The sequence below is a fragment of the Thamnophis elegans genome, chromosome 14, assembly GCF_009769535.1.
Source record: "Thamnophis elegans isolate rThaEle1 chromosome 14, rThaEle1.pri, whole genome shotgun sequence".
NCBI lineage: Eukaryota > Metazoa > Chordata > Lepidosauria > Squamata > Colubridae > Thamnophis > Thamnophis elegans.
The window spans coordinates 48,415,304-48,424,726 of record NC_045554.1 but is presented as its reverse complement, the minus strand read 5'-3'; positions in this window follow the sequence as shown (position 1 = coordinate 48,424,726).

Here is a 9,423-nt window from a genome sequence, read left to right as displayed (position 1 = left end):
AAGGAGATTAGGGAAGGAAAAGGAGAGAAAGGAAGGAAAGAAGAATTCAAAAGAAATTGGGAGGGAGGGAGGGGGAGGGAAGAAAGGAAGGAAGGAAAGGAGGAAGGATATTAGGGAAGGAAAAGGAGAGAAAGGAAGGAAGGAAGAATAGAAAAAGAAATTGGGAGGGATGGAAGAAAGGAAGGAAGAAAGGAGGAAGGAGATTAGGGAAGGAAAAGGAGAGAAAGGAAAGAAGGATAGAAAAAGAAATTGGGAGGAGGGAAGGAAGGAGATTACGGAAGGAAAAGGTTGAGGAAGGAAGGAAGAGTAGAAAAAGAAAGGGAGGGAGGGAGGAAGAAAGGAAGGAAGAATAGAAAAAGAAATTGGGAGGGAGGGGAGGGAAGAAAGGAAGGAAGGAAAGGAGGAAGGAGATTAGGAAGGAAAAGGAGAGGAAGGAAGGAAGAATAGAAAAAGAAATTGGGAGGGAGGGAAGAAAGGAAGGAAAGGAAGAAGGAGATTAGGGAAGGAAAAGGAGAGAAAGGAAGGAAGGGAAGAAAGGATAGAAAAAGAAATTGGGAGGGAAGGAAGGAAGGGGCACAGTGGGCAGGGATGGTCTCCTGGTAATGGGCTGAGATGGATGCCAGTGGGCACCAACGTGGCTGGCTGAGAAGCTGGAAAGCAAGCCTGGACATTCCTGATTCCTGCCAGGGGGTCTCTAGCCCAAGGCCATCTCTGCAGAGACAGACAGATGGACGGACCCCCACTTCCAAGAGCAGGCAGGCTCCCCATCTGACCGTTCCCCCTCGGTGCCACCTCCCGGATCAACTGGCCACCACCAGGACACATCAATGAAAAGTACCGGCCGGGCCTAATGGCCAAAACAATGTTGTCGATTATCGCAAGGAGCAAAGTCCAATTTCCCCCCTCGGCTGGTGGCTGTGCGCCTGCGTCTGTCTGCCCCTAATCTCGGGATCGGTGGCGCTGGCGCTCGGTTTCACCACCCGGCAGGTTAATACAATTCCGCCCTTATCTATCTCCCCATCAGCTTCCTGGCCAAGCAACCCTCCGATTGGCTCCCGCAAGCCAGCTGGCCCAAAGTTATCAGAATAATTCTTATCTCCGGGATCATTAACCAAATTGGGCTGGTATCGGCCTGCGTGCTGGCGATAATGAAGTTGCAGGCGGAATGGAGGGAAGAGGGAAGATGGCGAGCAGATGCCGCCTGAGGAGGCTGGCATCCCTCCGGGGGGCGGGGGGTGGCTCTACAGAAGGGATGTGGGGCTGCCACGGCTGCATTGGAGCCCAGAGAGATGAGCGAGGGGCTGTGGGAGGAGGTGGGCTCAACCCAACCCAGGCCAGGAGTTCAGAAGCACCGTTTCATGACCCAGGTTGGGTTACTTGCAGATAGGGGGTCTCGGCCCCCTCTACGACTGGGAGCATGAAAATGGGGAGGAGGTCCATTCCTGTTGGGATGACACAACCTCTCATTCCTCAAACTTTTTTTTTTAAATATACCTTTTTTATTTTCCATTTTCATAACATATAAATCACATGTATACTATTACATAGCCAATATCCTATTGTATTAAGTAGTAATTACATCGGTTCCTCTTGTCATCAACGCCCAGAAAGATAAAAACCCATTATTGGCTCTTCTGCTCTCCATACACCTCTTTCTTCTGCCTCTCTCCTACCTCCTTTCTTCCCTCCATCATCCTTTCCTACTCTACTTCCCCTTCCTTTCTCCTTCCTCTCTCCTCTTTCCACTCCTCCGTATCCTCCTCATCTTCCCCCCTTACCCTCTCTCCTATCCCTCTCTTCCTATCTTTCTTCTCTCCTCTGTTTCCCACTCTTCCTCTCATTGGTGTATTTCAGCTTCTGAGCAAACTCCATTCTATGTTGATGGTATTTATGCTTCCATATCAATATGCTTAACATATCAACCTTTGGTGGCATGGAAGTCGTGCGGGCTTCAACTCTTGCCTAACAGGCTGGGGATTCTGGGAGTTGAAGTCACGCTTCTTCGAGTTGCTAAGCCTGAGAAATACCGTCCTAGGAGGAAGGCAGATATACGAATGCCAGAAGAGTAAACACCCATGCAGAGGCTGCCCTTTTGCCTACTTCCGAGCTGTTGCTCACAAAACCGACCCGGGGCATTCCATAGGAGGAGACTTGGCTCCTGTTGTGGCCTCTCTGGGCCTCCTTTGATCTCACCCACTGCCACCCATCGGCTGGGAAACCAGCCACCCTCCAGATGGCCCTGAACCACCACTGCCAGCGGCTCCGGCCCACTTGGCTAAAGGAGACGGACGCTGGGAACGCCAGCAGCCTGCAGGAGGGGCCGGGCTGCCCCCACCCACCAGCCTGGCTGTGGTTGATCCAAAGAGGATCAGCTGCGAACCAATTCTGGGGGACTGGATGCCCGGCCAACTTTATCTGGCGAGAAAGCATATCAGGAAGGGGTTGGCAAATGTGGCAGCCAAACTCCTTCACTTGACTGGAGTCAAACGGAGAGCCAGATCCTCTCATGCCTACACAAGAAACAACCCCTCCCCAAAATAAGACCCAAAAGCGCGAACGTCATAAGCGCGCCGACAACACCGCGGCGCTAAAACCGCGATTTCAAAAGCACGCCGACAACAGCGCGCCGACAGAAGCGCCATTTCATTTAAGGTAAGATTTACAGTTAGGTTTAGGTTTAGGGTTAGGTTTAGGTTTAGGGTTAGGTTTAGGGTTCGGTTTAGGGTTAGGTTTAGGATTGGGTTTAGGGTTAGGTTTAGGGTTAGGTTAGGATTGGGTTTAGGGTTAGGTTTAGGGTTAGGTTTAGGGTTAGGTTTAGGGTTAGGTTTAGGATTGGGTTTAGGGTTAGGTTTAGGATTGGGTTTAGGGTTAGGTTTAGGGTTAGGTTTAGGGTTAGGTTTAGGATTGGGTTTAGGGTTAGGTTTAGGGTTAGGTTTAGGGTTAGGTTTAGGGTTAGGTTTAGGATTGGGTTTAGGGTTAGGTTTAGGGTTAGGTTTAGGGTTAGGTTTAGGGTTAGGTTTAGGATTGGGTTTAGGGTTAGGTTTAGGGTAGGTTTAGGGTTAGGTTTAGGATTGGGTTTAGGGTTAGGGTTAGGTTAGGATTAGGTTTAGGGTTCCGTTACAGCGCACTTCTGTCGGCGCGCTTTTGTCGGCGCGCTTTAGGGCTAATTAGTCGCTCATTTGTCGCGCGGTTTTGTCACCGCGCTTTAGACACCGCGGTTTAGTCAGGCGCGCTTTTGTTGTGCGCGCATTTGTGGTGGAACCAATAAAGACGGGCCACCTGCTTCGATAGCAGGAAACTGAACATGCTTCAGCCAAAAAATATGCTAGCGGGTGGGCAATAAATAATTGAATGGTTATATATGGATACCCTTATGTTAAATTATGATGATGCCAGAGGTGTATTGGAATGTAATGCTGAACACCATCCATACTAAACGGAGTTTTGCTCACCATGTAAGCGAGTGGAAGAGGAAAGGAAGAGGAAAGGAGGACGAGAGGGGCCAGGAGAGAGAGAGAACAGAGGGTAGGAAAAGAGGAGGAGAGAGAGGAGGAGTGGAAGCAGGAGGGAGGAGGAGGAGGAGAGGAAGGAGAAGTAGAGAAGCGAGGGATGGTAAAGGGCGGAAAGGAGGTAGGGAGGAGGAAAGAGGAGGAGGGGCCAGGATGGCGGTGGATAGGGGATAATACGGCGCATGGAAAGCAGAAGAGCATATGATACTTCCTGTGGGTTGATCTGAAATAGGGACTTATATAATATTGGATAATGCAAAAGAGGGTTGGTTAATGATGTAATGGCATACTTGTGGTTACTTGTGTGGAAATAAAAACAAAAAAGCTTTTTTTTCCCCCCCAAAAAAGAAGGCCACCTGCTCTTAGATTCCTCCCTCCAAGCTCTATCTAAGCCAGTGTTTCTCAACCTTGGGGACTTTAAGTCCTGTGGACTTCAACTCCCAGAATTCCCCAGCAGCTATGCTGGCTGGGGGATTCTGGGAGTTGAAATCCACAGGACTTAAAGTCCCCGAGATTGAGAAACACTGATCTAAGCAGAGATGATTAGCAATCAAAACCAGCATCCAAAGAAACTACACACACACACCACACACACACACACACACACACACACAGAGAGGTCCTGCCTAGGACAAGTGCATCCACTCAACTAACGTACGAAGACTAGCCCATCATCCAATGGGGGTGTGTGTCTTCCTACCGCCCATAACAGCCCACTCTGTGGAGTCCTTGGAGGTCTCTGAGCTTGGTTATTTTCCTGCAGACGTTTCATCATTGCACTGATGACGTCCCCTAGTTGGGTAATGAGACGTCTGCAAGGAAGCAATCTGGTTCCGAAAGCACCCAGGTCCCCCACAATTCACGCCCGAGGGACAAAAGATTCTCTGCAATGGACCCAGCCCTCCATCTGTCTGAACCGAAGCAGCCCCCTCCCCTCTTGAAGCCATCTTAGCTTCACTACAAATGGCACAACGCATAAAAGCAGATTCTTCTGCCCGCTGGTCAGTTTAATGGGGAGGACTCAAGTTCCAGCAAGTTCCAAAAAGCACGAAGAAGGGAAACCTTTAGAATGAAACCAGAAGACCACAAGGAAGGGCCCACGAATGGGGTAATTGGAACCCAGGGCTGGGGAACGATCAACACGAGGCTGGCCAGGACTGGAACTTGGAAGGTGGATTGTCCAGTTGTGGGGCGTGAATGAAGGACAAACCCAACGTTGCATGCCAGGACTGAGTTTTGAGAAGCTGGCCTTCCTTCGGGAAGCAGCAAGCCCGTTGCAGCTGGAACATTAAAGCGCGCGGGCGCACACACACAAACACACACACACACTCCTGACAACTCAACCAGCAAAATGACGCACAATCGCCTGATAAGATGGAGGGGGTGATTGGGAAGAGTTTTAAAGCCGCCTGCAACCAGCGTTGCCTTCGCTCTTCACCTCCCTTGACAAAAGAGAAATATCTTCAAGGGGCTCAAGAGATTATCCCAGCTTTGCCCAAGTAATCAGGGGCAATACTTGGAATAACTGAAGTCTCCCCCCCCCTGGCACCCCCAAATCCGCTCTGAAAATTAGAGAAGGGAAAAGGAGAAGGGATGGGGGGAGACCCTTCCTCTTTGTTCTCCTCGCCCCGGGCAGCTTCTCTGGCCTGGAGACCAAGGTCAACTCGGTGGCCCACCAGGCAGAAGATGCGGAGGAGACCTGCCACCAGCCACGAACCGTCTCTCATTCCCGGCAAATTAACCTTAAAGGGAGCAGCCCTGTGGTCTTTTCTGAAGCCAGTTAATTGTGAAGGGAGAAGAGCTCCCCCAGGTTCAACAAAAGTTCCCCCCCTCCCCAAATCCAGGGCGGCACAAAGAGCTGACTCCGGGGATCAAGATGGCCTCGCAGCCACGCACGGTGCCACCCTAAAAGGAAGCACAGTTGCGCCCTGGCATGCTTAAGCGGTGCGGCGGCCCAGCAGGGCAAAGTACGGTCCGTTCCATGCCCCCCTCCAGCTCCTGCTTCCTTCCTCTCCTTGGGCAGAGTCTGCCCCTCACCTGGGCAACTGAGCAGCCGGGGGTCCAAGCTGCCTTGCACGGGTACCTGATTCGCCATGCTCTCCTCTCCGCTTCAAAGGGGCACCCCGGCTGGCCGAGGGCAGCTGGGCTGGAGGACCGGCTTTGGAGTGGTGCAGCCCAGACCCTCGGCCGCCCCCTCCCCTGCTTCCGAGAAAGCGCGGCGAAAACGTCAAGAGCCCCCCCTACCCCCAGGCAACGCGCGTCCGCGCCCGGCAGCTGCTGTTGGGGATTTCTCTCCTGCTATCGCAACCGAGCATCGCTGGGGATTTATTGATTTTTTGACACAGTTAAGAACAGCAAATCTTTATCGCTTCAAACCCTGACCCCATTAATGGAGGAGCTCTTACCAAGCCTGTGTAGCAACCGAGGCCCGTCTCTCCGCCCCCAGCAGGCACCGGATCAAGCGCAGAAGTTTTAGGCCAAGGGTCGATCCCAGGGGACAAAAACCGACCTCAGAGGGCCCTCGCCAAGGCCGGAGCCCAGCCCGGGTGGTTTCCCCCCCCCCCCCCCCCCCGCACAATCAAGACGGTTTTCAGGCCAACATTTAAAGTTGGGTTTGGGGCTCCAGGTTACGGGGGGGAAAAACATTCACGTTTCCAAGCGTCCAGTTTGCAAGGGGCCAGAGAGAGAATTCCCTGTCCAAGTGGTGGGATATCTGCATGCAAACACAGCCAGTGTTGGCTCTTTTGGGGGGGATTGGAAAAAGCTCTGTGTGTGTGTGTGTGTGTGTGTGTGTGTGTGTGTGTGTGTCAGCCGGTGCATCTCCGAATGACCACCTGTGCAATTTTGGGGTGGGGGCTGCAAAGCAAGACAGCCTCCCGGGGGCTAATCCGGCCTGAGTCTTCTTCCCAGCCCTAATCATCATGGAAGGAAATGTTACGAATGTGTCTGTGCGCTGGTGCTTTTGAGGCCGTCCTTCTCAACCTCGGCAACTTTCAGAGGTGTGGGCACCAAGCCCTAGAATTCTCCATCTGGGGCGTTCTGGGAGTTGAAGTGCAGGCAACGGAAGCACAGTCGGTCATCGAGGCTGGCAAGCACCGTTTTAAGGCTTTGCAAAAACTGGGATTTGCTCGGCCAAAGAACTCCCAGCTCTGTTTCTGCTGCAGAAGGAATGAAATGGGAGTGAGGAGCATTTGAGATTTTTTTGGGGGGGGGCTTCGCCCTCCTTCCCAGGTGCTCAGCCGGACCCTGCTGGTGCCAAGGCTTTTCCATCAAAGAGGGAAGGCAAAAGAGGCAAGCATATTGCATGGGGGCTGCCAGGAAACGGGGAGGGCGGAGGGAAGGATCCTGATCGTGGGATCCTGATCGTGGGCCCCCAAAGCAAGAGGGCAGCCCTCTAAAGGAGGGCATTCAGACCCACCAGTCACGGGGGCCCTTCAACTGGCAGGGAGGCTCTCCCCCGCTTCTCCCCAAGCCAGATTCCCTCTTCCCCCTTAGTCACAGAAGGTCTGGATTGCTTCTGGTGCCCACCTTCCTCTGCCCCTCAACTGGCTTCCAGCCTCTCCCCCAACTTTCAATCTGCCGAACCCTCCAAATCGCCTGTAGGAAGCCCGCCCTCCCCCCACTGAAGGCTGGGGGGGGGGGGTCCTTCCTCGCCCTCTTTCTCCAAGCCCTGCTCCGTTTCCACCTCCCCACTCCCCCCACTGCAGACCCTTTGGGAGACATTCTCATCAAGGGAAGCACTGCTGGACGATAGCATCATCCGAAGGAGGGAGGCGGCCTTGGAGAGGCTGATGATATCCTGGCAACAGCTGATCCTATCTCCCCTGCCAGGGTGGGGCGGCTGTGCCACGTCCAACCATCAAATCTCCGCTGGCTTTTCCTCCTGTTTTTATGCCACCGGCTAATCGTCCTCGCCACCACTGTCCTTGCCCTGGGAGATCCAGGAGGGTTTTCCTGCAGCCTCCATCCTACATGGAGCAGGATTCCAGGCAGCCACGATAGGAAGCAGCCGAGGTGGGCTGGGGACCCAATTCCTCCCATCTGGGTTTGTTCCATGCCACACTGCTTGGCCGGACACTGCAAGCCGGAGGTGGGCCACATCAAAGCGAAGATGTGCCGACTGGGTCTCCGGGTGACGTGAATGGCTAGGCACTCTGGAGTGTCCCTTGACCACTGGCCCTCCCTTGGTTGATCCATCCATGTCCTCTCCAAACAGAACCTCGTGAGGGGGCTAAGAGGAGCATGGCTGGGTGGCTAACTGGGGGGTCTCCCCCACCCCGCACCTGGCTGGTGCCAGCCCTTCAAGGGTACTGGGAGGCCTGGGTGGCAGTGTGCTAAACATCCCGTGCCTGGCGGATTGAGGCCACGTTATTCCCCCAGCATGCACTGGGCTCCCACCGCCTGGCTCTCTCTCCCCCCCCCCTTGTAATCTAAAACAAATATGACTATCTGGCGTAAAACTCTGCTAGGAGTGATAAAGAGAAATAGCTGGAATAATTTTTTCCCACCCACACATACCAATGAGAAGAGGAAGAAAGGGGTGTGTGTGCACACACACACACAACTCACACACACACTTATCCAGAGGATCCTGGGCAACCTAACCTGCCTCATCCATCCGAAGGGGCTGTCCTGCTCCCTCCCCCTCCCCCTCTTTCTCTTTCTGTGCTGGGCCACCTGATAATCAACCTTGAGGTTTGCATAGAAAACTTCGGGCAGAGAGAGATTACTGAGACAGGAGTCACAACAGAGATAAAAAAAGAAAGAAAGGAAAGAGAGTTTGGCGGTTGGGGGTGGGGGGAGAGAAAAATGGGGCAAAAATAGAAGTTGGAGAAAGGAAGGGGGGGGAAAATGCAGCACGGCTTAGAGAGGAGATACCAAGGGAGACTTTCGGGCAGGTTTGGGCTAAGCGGGATGGGGCAATTTAGCCGAAAAGGCAAAATGGAACACACACACACACACACCCTGTGTGTCGTGTGCGTATGTGAAAGCAGAACTCTCCCCGTATTCCTCTAACTCAAAGGCTGGGGAGCCTGGAGCCCCCCCTCCCTCATGTGTCCGGTCATCCTTAGGGAAGGCGCAAGGGCTCCAGGGAAGGAAGCCCCCCCCCACCAGCCCTGACTCCTCTACCTGCCTCGGTTTCCCGCCTGCCAGTGGCGGAGAGGCCCGGCTCCCAAGCTGGGGCAGCCGAGCAGATGGCTATCGCCTTGCCCTTTGAGATCGACGGGCTGGAGGGGAGGGCTCTGCACTCAGTCCACTGATCAGCTCCCATTAACTGATAAACCGGCGCTTGTCACCTTTAAAAGGCGCCTCAATTAATCAGCCCAGCCAGGATCACCTTCGTTAGGTTTAGCACAGGTGCTTCCAGGAACGGGGAAAAAAAACTAACAACCTCCCCCCCTCCCCCCCCCAGTTCCCACGTTTCCTGAGCAAGAGCTGGGAGGGGGGGGAGGGGGGGAGGGAGCCCTCCCTTCAAAAGCACCTGCGTTAAAAACAAAATCACCCAAACAAACGATAGAAAGATGTTTTTCCCCTCTAAAACAATTTAAAGCAAAGGGGGTTTCTCCAAAAGACAATGGAACTTTTTTGCTTTCCGCTTTGCCTGAAAACGTTTCGCTTCTCCTCCAAGGGGCTTCTTCAGTTCTCAAGGGGAAAACCCCCCAAAGAGCCCGCCTTGCCTTTTGGAAGGAGGAGCTTTTGAACGGTTGAGACACGTCTCCTTTGAGGTGTAGATTGACAGGAAACCGATTTGCACACCTGCAAATGAACGTCTGCATCCAGGAGCTTTTCCACACCACAGAACCTGGCGTGGCCAAAGGCCCAATGGACCCAGCTGGGTCTTTCCTTAGCTCAGGAGCCAAGGAGGGACCAAGGGGGTACATACTTGGAGGGGCCCACCAGGGAAGCCCAACCT